This window comes from Poecile atricapillus, chromosome 2, assembly GCF_030490865.1.
Source record: "Poecile atricapillus isolate bPoeAtr1 chromosome 2, bPoeAtr1.hap1, whole genome shotgun sequence".
In the NCBI taxonomy this organism is placed as follows: Eukaryota; Metazoa; Chordata; class Aves; order Passeriformes; family Paridae; genus Poecile; species Poecile atricapillus.
The window spans coordinates 108,565,117-108,577,131 of NC_081250.1; positions in this window are offsets into that span (position 1 = coordinate 108,565,117).

A 12,015-nucleotide genomic window follows, 5' to 3' on the forward strand; every position below is an offset into this window, starting at 1 on the left:
ACCATTTGCAGAAACTCTCTTTTTTTCCCCTGAGTGATGAAAAGTTTTATTCTGCTACCACTAAAAAATCCCACCCCCCCCCCCCCCCGCCAATTTATTTTTTATAAGTTTGGGTTAAGCTTTGTCTACTAAAAGGATCGTATATAAAACACCGCTTACTGAAATGTGATCTTTGCACATTTCTGAAGTTTTAATTTTCCTGCAGTGTAATCTTGTTACTTAGGTCATTCATTTTGTCACGCCTTGGTATCAGTCTGGTCCAGGTTTGGCTGCAGGGCTATGTTCTCCTGACATTTAGAGCAAGAATTCCCTGGGAAATCAGTCAAGAGATTTGACATTGCTGCTGGCCAAGCTCCAGTAGGTTTAGTTTTACTCTCCTTCTCTATTTATTGTGGAATCTGTCTGTCCACAAGCTGCACATTGAGTTCTGTGCTAGAGAAGAAGAACTAAAAGGGACAAAATGGCCATTCATTTGGAGGATTCATTCAGGCTTTTCAGAAAGGATTTACAAGAAGCTGTGCACTTAAATGACTGCTGAGCTTCCTTAGCCCTGCTCTATTACCTCCCTCACAAGACAATTTGGATTGAGTGCTTTTTCTTTGCCCTCTCCCCCACCTCAATAGGCTTCAATTACTGTTGGAAAAAGCAAAATTAAGAACTAGGCAGTACAGGAACCACCTGGAGGTTTTTCATTTTTAAAAATAGTTTAATTTGAACATGGCATGGACAGACCCTTTGCTTGGAGGAAAAGAACAAGACAAAAGAGAACAAAACAAAAATATTTTTTTCTCCTCCTGCCACAAACTGCTGCAATGTCAGTTGCAGTGAAAAGCTGCATCAGTGGCACAGCCTGTCAGGATTTGATGAACTGGACAGAAGGGGCAAGGGAAGCCACTCTGGGCACTCATGGGGACACAGGAAAGTTAGGGGAACAGCCCCAGGTCAACTGGAAATAGAGAAGTAAGGTCTCTTGTGGAAGGGGGCAGTGACATGGAGCAGCACAGAGCAAGATGCAGTCAGCTCCAAATGTGCCAGGAGGAAAAACAGCCCATCATACTGTGGTCTGTGTGCTGGGGCTGTGTAGCCTTAGCCAGTGGGACCGAAGAGATTTATCTAACTTTGCTAGGTGAGACACTGAAATTCAGTTAAGCACTCACAGATTTTATCAGCCTACTACACTACATCAGAAAATGTAGTACTCGGTAAACACCGCTGCTCTACGCTCTGTAACATCTAGCCATGCTTTCCTGAGCAGTAACTGTGTTGCTCTCACTTACAGCCCTTGAAATGCTCAGCTTCTTCCCTCATCACCTCTTCAGGTTCCTACAGAAATGAAGCTCAATCAAAGACTGTGGAGTTCAAGACTAGATAGTAACATAACATTTTCTGTTAACTGTAACATAACATTTTCTGTTCTTTAACTTTGTATATTGTAGACCATTACACTTTACCTCAAGACACGTTTCATGAGCTCAGTAACTTATATATTTTGAAAAAGCATTCTTGCTTAGATTTGAAAACTCATGGGAAAGAAAATCCACCCATTCTCTTGGTAGCTTATTCCCAAGACTAATAATTTTCATCACCAAAAATGGTCTTTGTTTCTAAACTGAATTTGTATGAATTCATCTGCCATATGCTCCTTCTTATTATGCTGTTATCTGCCAGATTAAAAAGCCTCTTATACTTCTACTGTCTCCCCATGAGGATACTTATATAATGTGAGCAATTCATCTCTTCATCATCTTTTTGAGAAGCTTAGCAGACTGAGCTTTCAGTCTCTCCCTCTAAAGAAAATTCAGTAGCTTTATTTTTTTCCAGGTCTTGTTTGTGCCTTCTCCACTTTTTCAACATGCTTTTTAAAATGCATATTTAATATTGGCCTCCCAGAAGGCATATTCTCAAGCAAAGGCATTTCTTTTAGCACACCTGGGAATTGAATTAGTCATTTTTGCCACAGTATTGCATTGAGCAAGCCTTCTTTCTTGCTCTTCTGCAATAACTCCTGAGACCTTCTGGGGATGTAGCCCTCATTCTGTAGATAAGTCTTGTTTCACTCTGAGGCATGCAATTTTGCAGACATTCTGTCTGACAGGCATCACACTAGAGCACAATGCAGTCTGCTGTGTTTGGCCATCCTTTTCTCAGCCTACTGATTTAAGTCATGTTCAAACTATACTGGCATTGATTCTATATTTACTTGCAGACTTACCTGCTGAGAAAAACCCTAAAACACATGAGGCCTCACAGTGATCCCTCCAGATCCCCCAACAGCTGCCATGATTAGTATATTAAGTACTTCCAGAGACCTCTCAGCTAGGTCTGAACCCATTTACTGTTCTGTGGCTACTGAACAGTGGTAATGCTCTAAGCAAATAGAGCCTGGTATAGCAGCAAAGGCTCTAGAAGCACTGAAACATACTGCTCTGTTCAGCTACCTCTGTCAACCACTGTGGGATTTTAAAAATGAAATCTGTTCTGTCTTGTTAGTTTTCTTTTTTTTTCTTTGGCTAAACCTCAGTGTTGTATATTTGACATGTGGCCAAATGCCAGGAATTTGTCCAAGTTGGTTTTTTTTTTTATTATTTTTTATACAATGTAAGGAAAATATGTATAATAAATACATAGATAGCTTCATACTCATAGGATTAAATATCTAATGGAAATGTATGCTATGAATGGGATTATGCAGCGTGTTCCAAGAAAGACAATTTTGCTTCAGATCATTCAGGTTATCTTTGTAGATTACTACAACAGTTACTGTTGTCTTAATACTATGTATTTTACAGGGGTTATCTTTCCTCTCAACATTAATACCTCCTAAAAGCTAAAACCCTGGGGCACAGATGTGAAGATGTTGATCCTTTTCCCATGCAGTGGTGCATCTTTCATTGAACTAAAAAAGGAAGATCTGACTATGAATATTTACAAGTCCTTTTGTCCATAAGCTTCTAAAGAAAACCTGATAGTGTGTTTTTCTCAAAATCCTTTATAGAACAGTAACTTTATTTCTGACAGATTTTTGTGTTTACAGCTTGGAAAACCCCATCACATCAAGCTAGTGATACAGGTGTTGCATTTTTACTGGACTAGGAGAAAGGTTGCAAACTTGGAAATGGCAACTGGAGTTATTCAATCCCCTAACTAAAAATAACACAAAAACAAATTTATTGCAGAAGACTTTGGGGATAAAAGTATTTTTTTTTTTTTACTTATTTGCAGACTTAATATAGAATACCTAATCTGAGACCGCTCTTCATGGCTTACCTCTTGAAACTCAAGTCATCTCTTTTCTTGCATTCATGTTTTAGATAGCTTTGCTATAAGTTGCTGTTTAAAGTGGATTTCATGAGTTTTATGGAGAAAACTATTTTTGTGCAGACCGGTATTGTACTGTATTAGTATATATGAAGAAGTCAAGACTGGTGGAGACTCCAAAGCAGGGGGTTGGAACTAGATCTTCATGGCCCTCTTCCAACCTAAACCATTCTATGATTCTGTGACACCTCTCCAGGTCAAAACAGTCTGATGATCCTTGTTAAAAATAGATGTAACTTTCTAAGAGTGCACACAGAGAAAGGGAGATTTCTGAGGGGTTTATAGGTTTAATGTGGCCTCTTTTGTATAAGCTTAACATGTCCCACTACCTATCTGATTTTCAGTGTCACCCTGCACACTTGACTGACATGAGCACATTTGTCTCACCCGCAGCACGGCAGAACCAACACACCAGTGAAAGGGATTCTTTTCAGCTACATGCCTCACTGGCACTGTTATCCCCAGTGCTCCTACTGTGGCTTGGCTGGTTCTTGGGGTGTGGGAGGGGATGGAAAACCACCCCACCAGCCTGGACCTCAGTGTTGTAGAGTGGAATTTTCAGAACGGTCTCTTCAAAAATTAGTTTTGACTTCCAAACCTATTTAGTACAAAAGGCACTTCCACACAGTGTCACAATGCGATTTTTTGCTGCGCAATATCAGAAATATGTTACTCATTCTTAAAAGGTTGCCCTGATCCCATGTGCATTGCCTCAAAGTGTTGTTCTCTGCATACCTGAGAAACTGTAGATATTTCCAAGTATCCAAAATCATGAAGAGGTATAAAATGCATATAATGCCCCTGTAGTCTGTAGCCAAAAAAAGCAATTTTTGCCCTTCCCTTGCCTTCCCTTGCCTTCCCTTGCCTTCCCTTGCCTTGCCTTGCCTTGCCTTCCCTTGCCTTCCCTTGCCTTCCCTTCCCTTGCCTTGCCTTGCCTTGCCTTGCCTTGCCTTGCCTTGCCTTGCCTTGCCTTGCCTTGCCTTGCCTTGCCTTGCCTTCCCTTCCCTTCCCTTCCCTTCCCTTCCCTTCCCTTCCCTTCCCTTCCCTTCCCTTCCCTTCCCTTCCCTTCCCTTCCCTTCCCTTCCCTTCCCTTCCCTTCCCTTCCCTTCCCTTCCCTTCCCTTCCCTTCCCTTCCCTTCCCTTCCCTTCCCTTCCCTTCCCTTCCCTTCCCTTCCCTTCCCTTCCCTTCCCTTCCCTTCCCTTCCCTTCCCTTCCCTTCCCTTCCCTTCCCTTCCCTTCCCTTCCCTTCCCTTCCCTTCCCTTCCCTTCCCTTCCCTTCCCTTCCCTTCCCTTCCCTTCCCTTCCCTTCCCTTCCCTTCCCTCCCTTATTTATTTATTTATTTTACTTAAAATCATCACTTAAGTGATGATGCTGAAGCAGAACAAAAATCAAGTCTTGTAGGGGAAAATGATCACCTGAGTTGCAGGCAAGTGTAATTTATTGGGAAAAGTGGAGATTTTAAGCCACACAAGGAAAACAATGTGAATGTAAAACAGTAGGGATCATAGTGTGGCCCAGGCAATTGGAAAAATGTGTGAGAGATTTCTATCATGATCCTGAGCAAGGTATTTTTAGACAGTAGTCTGCCCTGATTAAGTAATGAATGAATAAAAGACAAATCTTTCCCCACTGTTTCTTTGTGTGTAGAGGATACTGAAAGTCCTAGACTATTTCAGAAGTTTGGACACACCATTTATTCACTTGGGTTTTGTGATGAGGCCAAAAAGGGGAAAAAAAAAAAAAAAAAAAAAAGCCTGTGAAACCTTATAACTGTCCAGTCTCAGTGGTTTTGTTACTGTGCCAATATAAGGGGTCAAGGCATAATAGCACTAGAAAAGCTCACTTGCTGTAGATTTTACATAACAAGTTCCCAGCTTCTCTCATTCAGGCTGTGCCTGTTTCTGCAACCAAGACAGCACAGAGAGCAGATTTTAGCTATAAATGTGTCAGTGGGTAGAGCTTGTTTTCCTTTGGTAAATTAAGGAAATGCCTTGGTGACTGGGGGCCAAGGGCAGCACAGAAAGTAAAATTGAAAATTCTAGAAAGAATCTCTGAAATTGCACCAAAATATTCCCTCTTTCTCCATGTCTTGCTCAGAAAGGTATGGGCTTGGCAAAGTAGCTTCTGCTGTTTCCAATTGTAAGTGTATTTAGGGGTATAGTTTTATACTAAAAGTCTGTTAAGCATGGCTTCCTAAGAATTGGGTTCTTCATCAACACTTAGGTGTATCCCTTAGGGCCATCCTGCTTTTCAGAGGTGGCCTTTGCCACTCCCAGAGACGTGCCTGGCAGCAGCAATGGCTCAGCCCACCTAAAAAGTTTTGCCTGCTAACTTGAGGGTTGAGTAGCCTAACATACATCAGTTTAAGCTGAAAATTTCAGTCTTAGTATCACTTTTAAATAAATCACAGCAGAAAATAAATTGTGGGCCAGATGCTGCATGGTAGGAGTGCTTCCATTAGATGAGTTTCTGTATTCAGGAGCAGTGCATTGTCTTGGACCCACAGTTGCCACTAGGCTGGAGACAGACAAAAAGATACAGGGAGAAACAGGAGCCTTGTTGGCAGCAAGTCTGAGAGAGAGAAGAATTTTATCTAGCTTTGATTCAGTGTTTGTGTTTTCTCTGCTATTCAGGAGGACCTGCAGGGATCACGAGGATTTTGAGAAACATCATCCTCCCTTGGAGCTGAGCTTTTGCTCTGCTGCAGCCTGAGAGTACTTTGATCAGAGATACAATAGCAAAGCAGCAATTTATTATTGTTCATTGTCACCTCCAGCCACAATTAACATTTCCCCTTCTCATTAGAAGTTTTTTCTCTGTCCCTTTTTTATTTTTTTTAAGAGAATAGCAGAAGTCATAGCAAAGGTGACAGCTTGTGTCTATGGCTTGGAGTGCACTATAGGGGGTAACACCATAACTTCCTTGAAAGCAGACAGATGCTGTAAACCCCTGCTTACTTCCCCCCTACCAAGTGTCCCACCTGGAAATCTCCTCCCAAAACCCACAGCTGTACCCCTGACCAGCAGCAGGCACAGCTGGCAAACTGCAGAGCCATAGACCTGGCAGCATCCTGCCCCAAGAAAGCTAAAGAGGCAAAAAGAAAGGCTGTGCAAGAGGCAAACTTGCAGTCTCCACAAGTAGTTTAAATTTGCTTGGAATAACGTGGTTCTGCAACATGCTAACAAAATGTTTATGTGCATATATTTCCCTGCACATTTAAGGTCTTTAAAGTCAAATTCAGGACTTAACTATGTAGCTCCCACTACCATTGTTGCAAAACCTTTGTCTGGGTGTTATAAGACTGACATACAAATACTGTGTGCGTCTGCATGCATTTATAAAATGTGCATGCATTTATATTGCATTTATTCAAGCTTTTAGGGAGGGATTTATGTAGTTGAACTCAGTTTTCTGAACACTCTGAGAAACACACATTTTTTCTCAGATGAACTGTAACTTATTATCATTCCTAGAACTTGAAAATCTGTCTCTGTGTGCATCTGCTTTTGTCAAAATTGAGACAATGCAATATGCAGGTCCTGCTCTGCAGACATCCAGTCTTTACATCCAAGTAACTACCCTGGGAAAAATGATACCTTTATCATTTAATATCCTACTGGCATGTATTTACAATCCACTGAGTATTGATTTACCTCTCTGTGTGCTGAAATGCCCTGATAAACCTGCTTTGCTCCTACACCTTATATCTCAGAATGCTGTTTCTTGAATGCAAATTATATAGGCCACTCAAAATTTAGAAATCTTGGGAAATGTGCAGTACCGTGGGCTTTTGTGGAAAATGTGATTTCTGCAAGAATTTGAGAGAAAAAGACCCGAACCCTGAGATAGAAGTAATTTCTACATGACAAAGTCAAGACAGATATGTGTGCACAGATGGTGGCTGACAGTACCATACTCAGGCAGGCTTATTAGTGCAGCCTCAGTGCCATGATAACATAGATGTGCTGGACTGGAGGTGGCTTACACTTGTCAGCTGGGAACAACCTGGCCATTGGTCTCACCCATTTCTGCTGACATAATTAGAGAGGGAGGGAAATTCTGTGTCAGGAGACCAAGGAAAGGAAGTGATAATTACACAAACTAAAAAAAAAAAAAAAAGTTATGATCATGGACTTGAGATTTTCTCTTTCCTTTTGTAAGGACTCTTTTACCTCTCTCACGGTTGTTAATCACAATATTTTTTGACAACAAAAGGAAGAAAGCAACATAGTCTGTCTCAATGCCATCCCCATGTTATTTGTAGCCTCCACAGGGTCACAGAAACAGTGGCTATGTTAGTAGGAGATAAATCCTGAGATGTTCTAGCATGCCAGGTAAACTGGAGTCTGTCACAAGGGGTGGCAGGACTGGGGGAACATGGCCCTGGGTACTGGGTAATGCAGCTCTGGTATTTAGGGCAAGGCAGGAGTTTGAACATCTGGATGGGATCCACTGCTTCTGCAGAACCCTCTAGTTGAGCATCACTTTATTTACAGCTACTGCACGAAAACAAAACAGCTTCTCTTTCATCTGTGCTCAGAATAAATTGAGACGGCAAGATTGTCACCCTGTCTGCTCTCCCAAAGGAACCGGAGGGACACTTTTCCCTGGTCAGACATCCTGGCACTGGTTATATGCTGAGGCAGTGCCTGGATAGGCTTGACAGATGCACAGTGTTTTGAAACAGAGCTTGCATTCTTAAGGCTGCCAACTGCCTAGAACAGAGCTGAATGATATGTTTCTCGGCTGGAGCAAAGCTGGGAAGTCCCCAGCTTCCTCCAAGCCATTGGAAGTAAAGCATAAGGAAAGGCAGTGAACATCCTATGAGTTAAATTCCATCCTAATAACTAATTTCTAACCACCGCTCTTTAGCCACACAGTTTAATGATTTTAGGAGAAGACACACAATATCATTTCCTTCCATTTATCAGTGGGGACTTTCCTTACTTTACCAGTGGGGACACGAACACAGAGAGCATTTCATGTTTGTCTAAAAAAGTTACAGAACCTGGATGAAGATCCAGATCTCTTAAGTCCGTCACTCCAGCCACAAGCAGAGCTACATCTAACATTGAAGAGACACGTGGAACTCACTTCAGTTAGCTGCACTGCCAAAAGTACAACTGTTGTCCCATAAAACAGGTATTTCTATGATAACCAGACAATCTAAGACATTCTCATTAAGCTAAATAATACGACTGTTTCCTGAATCCACCCACTTGTACAGGTTTCCAAAGGAAAAGCAATCCCAGGTATCTGGGGATATAAACAAATGTCCTTTGTTAGATCAGATAGTTTCACCTCCCACTAGTGTGTGTGCCTGCCCTGCCCTTTGAATTGTACACTAATTGGTTGATACAGGAAGGTGCATCCATATTTTTAATGAAATATAACGATTTGTCATCAGATTTCAGACTTTATGTTCCAAGACCAAATTAATTTAGTTTCAAAGGCATCACAGGAGTTATAAAGTTGATAAACTGGTATTAGCATTACAGTTAAAAAGACTTTTCTGATGTATTGTTAGCCTTAAGGCACATAAAACAAAGATGTTTGTACGTAACCTATACACACAATACAAAGCTCGAGAAAAATATTCTCTTCTCAGACTTACGCAAAGTGTCACATTGCAATTTTCAGTTAAATTTAAACTACATTTAAAATTAAGCCAGTGACTCCAATGACACATCACCAAGATAGCACTGCCTGAGGCAGGAGTAGCTCCAATAAATTTGGCCTTTTGGGGGAGTTCCTCCAGAGGAAATTTCCAGGAGTATGTGCAGTGTTTGATTGCACTGTGGCTGCAAACCTCTGACTTTCAGCAAGCAGCAGTTTTAGAAGAGATGGGCACAATGGCAATGTCTGAGCTTTGCAAGCCAAATCCTAACTGGAAAAAATAAGCTGCCTTATGTTGATGTATATATCAGAATTTGGGAATACACTCCTATGAAATTGAATTTATTTATTTTTTATTTGTTTATTATTTAAAATTTTTGTTATTAAATAATTTGGTTTTATTAATACTGATTCATTTTAGAAGAAGGGCAGATGTAGAACATTAGGTTCCAAAAATCAAGTTTTAATTTCAAGGAGGGATGCATGATTGTCTGGTGTTTGGAAGAGACACATGAGCCAAGGGAGCACTCTCCTGCCATGCCAGCTCTCCCACAGGCTCCCTGTGATGCCTTTACAGCACATTTGACTTGCTCTGACAACTGACCTGCATTAGAGAAGTGCTTAGAGATCTTCAAATGAAGAAATGTTCATAACTAAAAAGCATTTACTGTAATGAAGCCCCTTAAAAGAGGCTCTGCATGCCACAGCTGATCTCTAGTGTAGATGTAATCGCACTGAATGTTGTGGAGTGTATTTTCATTCCTCTTCTGCATACATTATATATAATTTTCTCAGTAAAACAAACATCTGTGCACAGTCGTGGAGATGAGATTTTATGCTAGTTATGGTGGATGACCTTCAGTTTTTGTTTTTGCCCATGATTCTTACAAAATATAAACAAAGTTACAATGCAGCCTCCCACTTTGACCTTTTAAATTTTACCTTTAAAAACAGAGGTTATCTTTTATGCTGCAAATTATGCCTTTATCTCTTATAATCCCATAAGTCAGATATCACAGTCCCACTTCAATTATGCTAAACTCTTATGTTAATTTTAAATCATGTAACTTAATTCCTGGCAAAGCAGGCTGGTGATTTTCAAAATGTGGTTAATGAGGCAAAGTACAATCTAGATTCTGCTACTGAGATCATCTGAATCCCTTAGGTCACTGAACATGACTATGGAGAGGCTCTTCTTTACAAAAGTCTGGGTTAGATTTTCAAAAAATGAATTTTTAAATGCAGTTAGGGGCTATGAAATTTGAAGTTGAGCGTACAAAGAAGTTAAATTACTTTCACTAGAGCCATAGAACAACAGTGCAGCTAAAACAATTACGCCTCTGTGCACACACATGCTTTAAAGGCCTTAACTAGTGTCCTCCCCTGTTAAATCACAAATACAAACCATACCAGATTTTCAAGATGACAGTCTGGGGACCTAATATCCATGTCCATGGATGTATGCAAATCAATGTCATTTTCCCTATCATTTGCAGAAACCAAACATTTGCTAATAATTTCTTTTAACCCCCTCCTTGACTCAAACAATAGCTTTATCTAAGACCTGCTAGTAGATGAAATCTTATGAGACTGTGCAGTTTTTTCAGTGCAATTAAAGCTGCCCCCCCAAATCTCTGTCATTTTCTGATCAGATAGGCAGAAAGTTTGCCACTAAAATGAACTCAGTGTTAAGCTTAAGTTCTTCAGAGACTTTGTCATTTAGTAATATTATTTCTCTGAATTATTCATACCAACCTCATCTATAACTTGGCTTCCATTCTTTATTAGCATGTTGCACTTTTTTCCTCACGTGCTTTTTTGAAAATACTAGTGCCATTTTTTTGTCTGTAAATTGTCAGTTAATTAACACACATCCACAGACAAGACAAAGCAAATATATAGACACCGAAAGGTTGGTAGACATTTATATTCAATAGTCTTCCTATATGGCAAGAGAGATTTACTCAGGATTTGAGGTTGAATCCAATACTCACAAGACCAGAAAATCTAGAGGCCAAACCAAGGTCAAATCCAAGGCAATTTCCATGTGAGTTAGAAGGTTGCATGGTACAAAATCAAAACTTTCAGGAGCTCTTCTTTGATGTCTTGACGCACAGTCACAACTTGAGAGCAACAGCCATGAAAATGCATGAAAAAGTTAAAAAAAACATCCTGCGGGGTAAAGACAAATGTGAACTCAGTAAGAGCCATCAACCAGCGTGGCTGGTGTGGCAGCACAGTGGCTGTGTGCTGCTGTCCAGCATGACAAGGAATGCTAGGAGCCATCACCTCTGCAGCCAGGGGCTCTGCAGTCAGTCGTGGGATGTCTGTGCTTCCCATGCTGCCTCATCCAGGGTGGGCAGCTCTGGCACTGTGGGGTGGAGCCCACAGGAAAACCAGGAGGGATTTCTGACAGGGAAGGTGGGAATTGAACACCATCCTGTGTTCAAAGGGGAGATATTTGTTCACCTGAGAAGCAGGCATGGGGGAGGTCCAGTTGTCAGATATTGCCTCCTGAACGCTTCTGGGTGTTAACACCTGTGGTCCACCCACGCACAGCAACAGCTCACACAAGCAACAATGTGTATGTTTCCCTGTCCAAGGCATCCTTGCAACTTCTCACTGGTGCTGAGCAAATGCATCTCCCCACACCTCATGATGATGGATGGCTTTTTGCTTCTCCTCTCTGCTCTGTGGTCCCAGGGAAAAGGATGGTTTAAGCTATGAGTGCTGATAGTCACAGTCAGCACAACCCCTGGCTTGGGCTGCCCAGTGTGCTTTTAGCTTTTCCCCTTAGAGTGGATTGTCCTGCCACAAGGAGAGATGTGCAGAGCCTGCTTGATTACGATCTGGCACCATGGAGACTGGGGGTGGCTTTTTTTCCTCTTCTGAGGAGAAAACTGAGGGAGAATCGTGCAGTGACGGTACCTGGAAATGGTCTGGCCTTTCAGTTGGGACCTACAACTACTACTGTGGAAGGACTGAATCTGTACTCATCAATCTCATACTTTGCCTGAGATGAAGGAAAGGACAGTAATAATACCATTACTTGTGACCAATGGTTGGGAATAGAGGAAAAA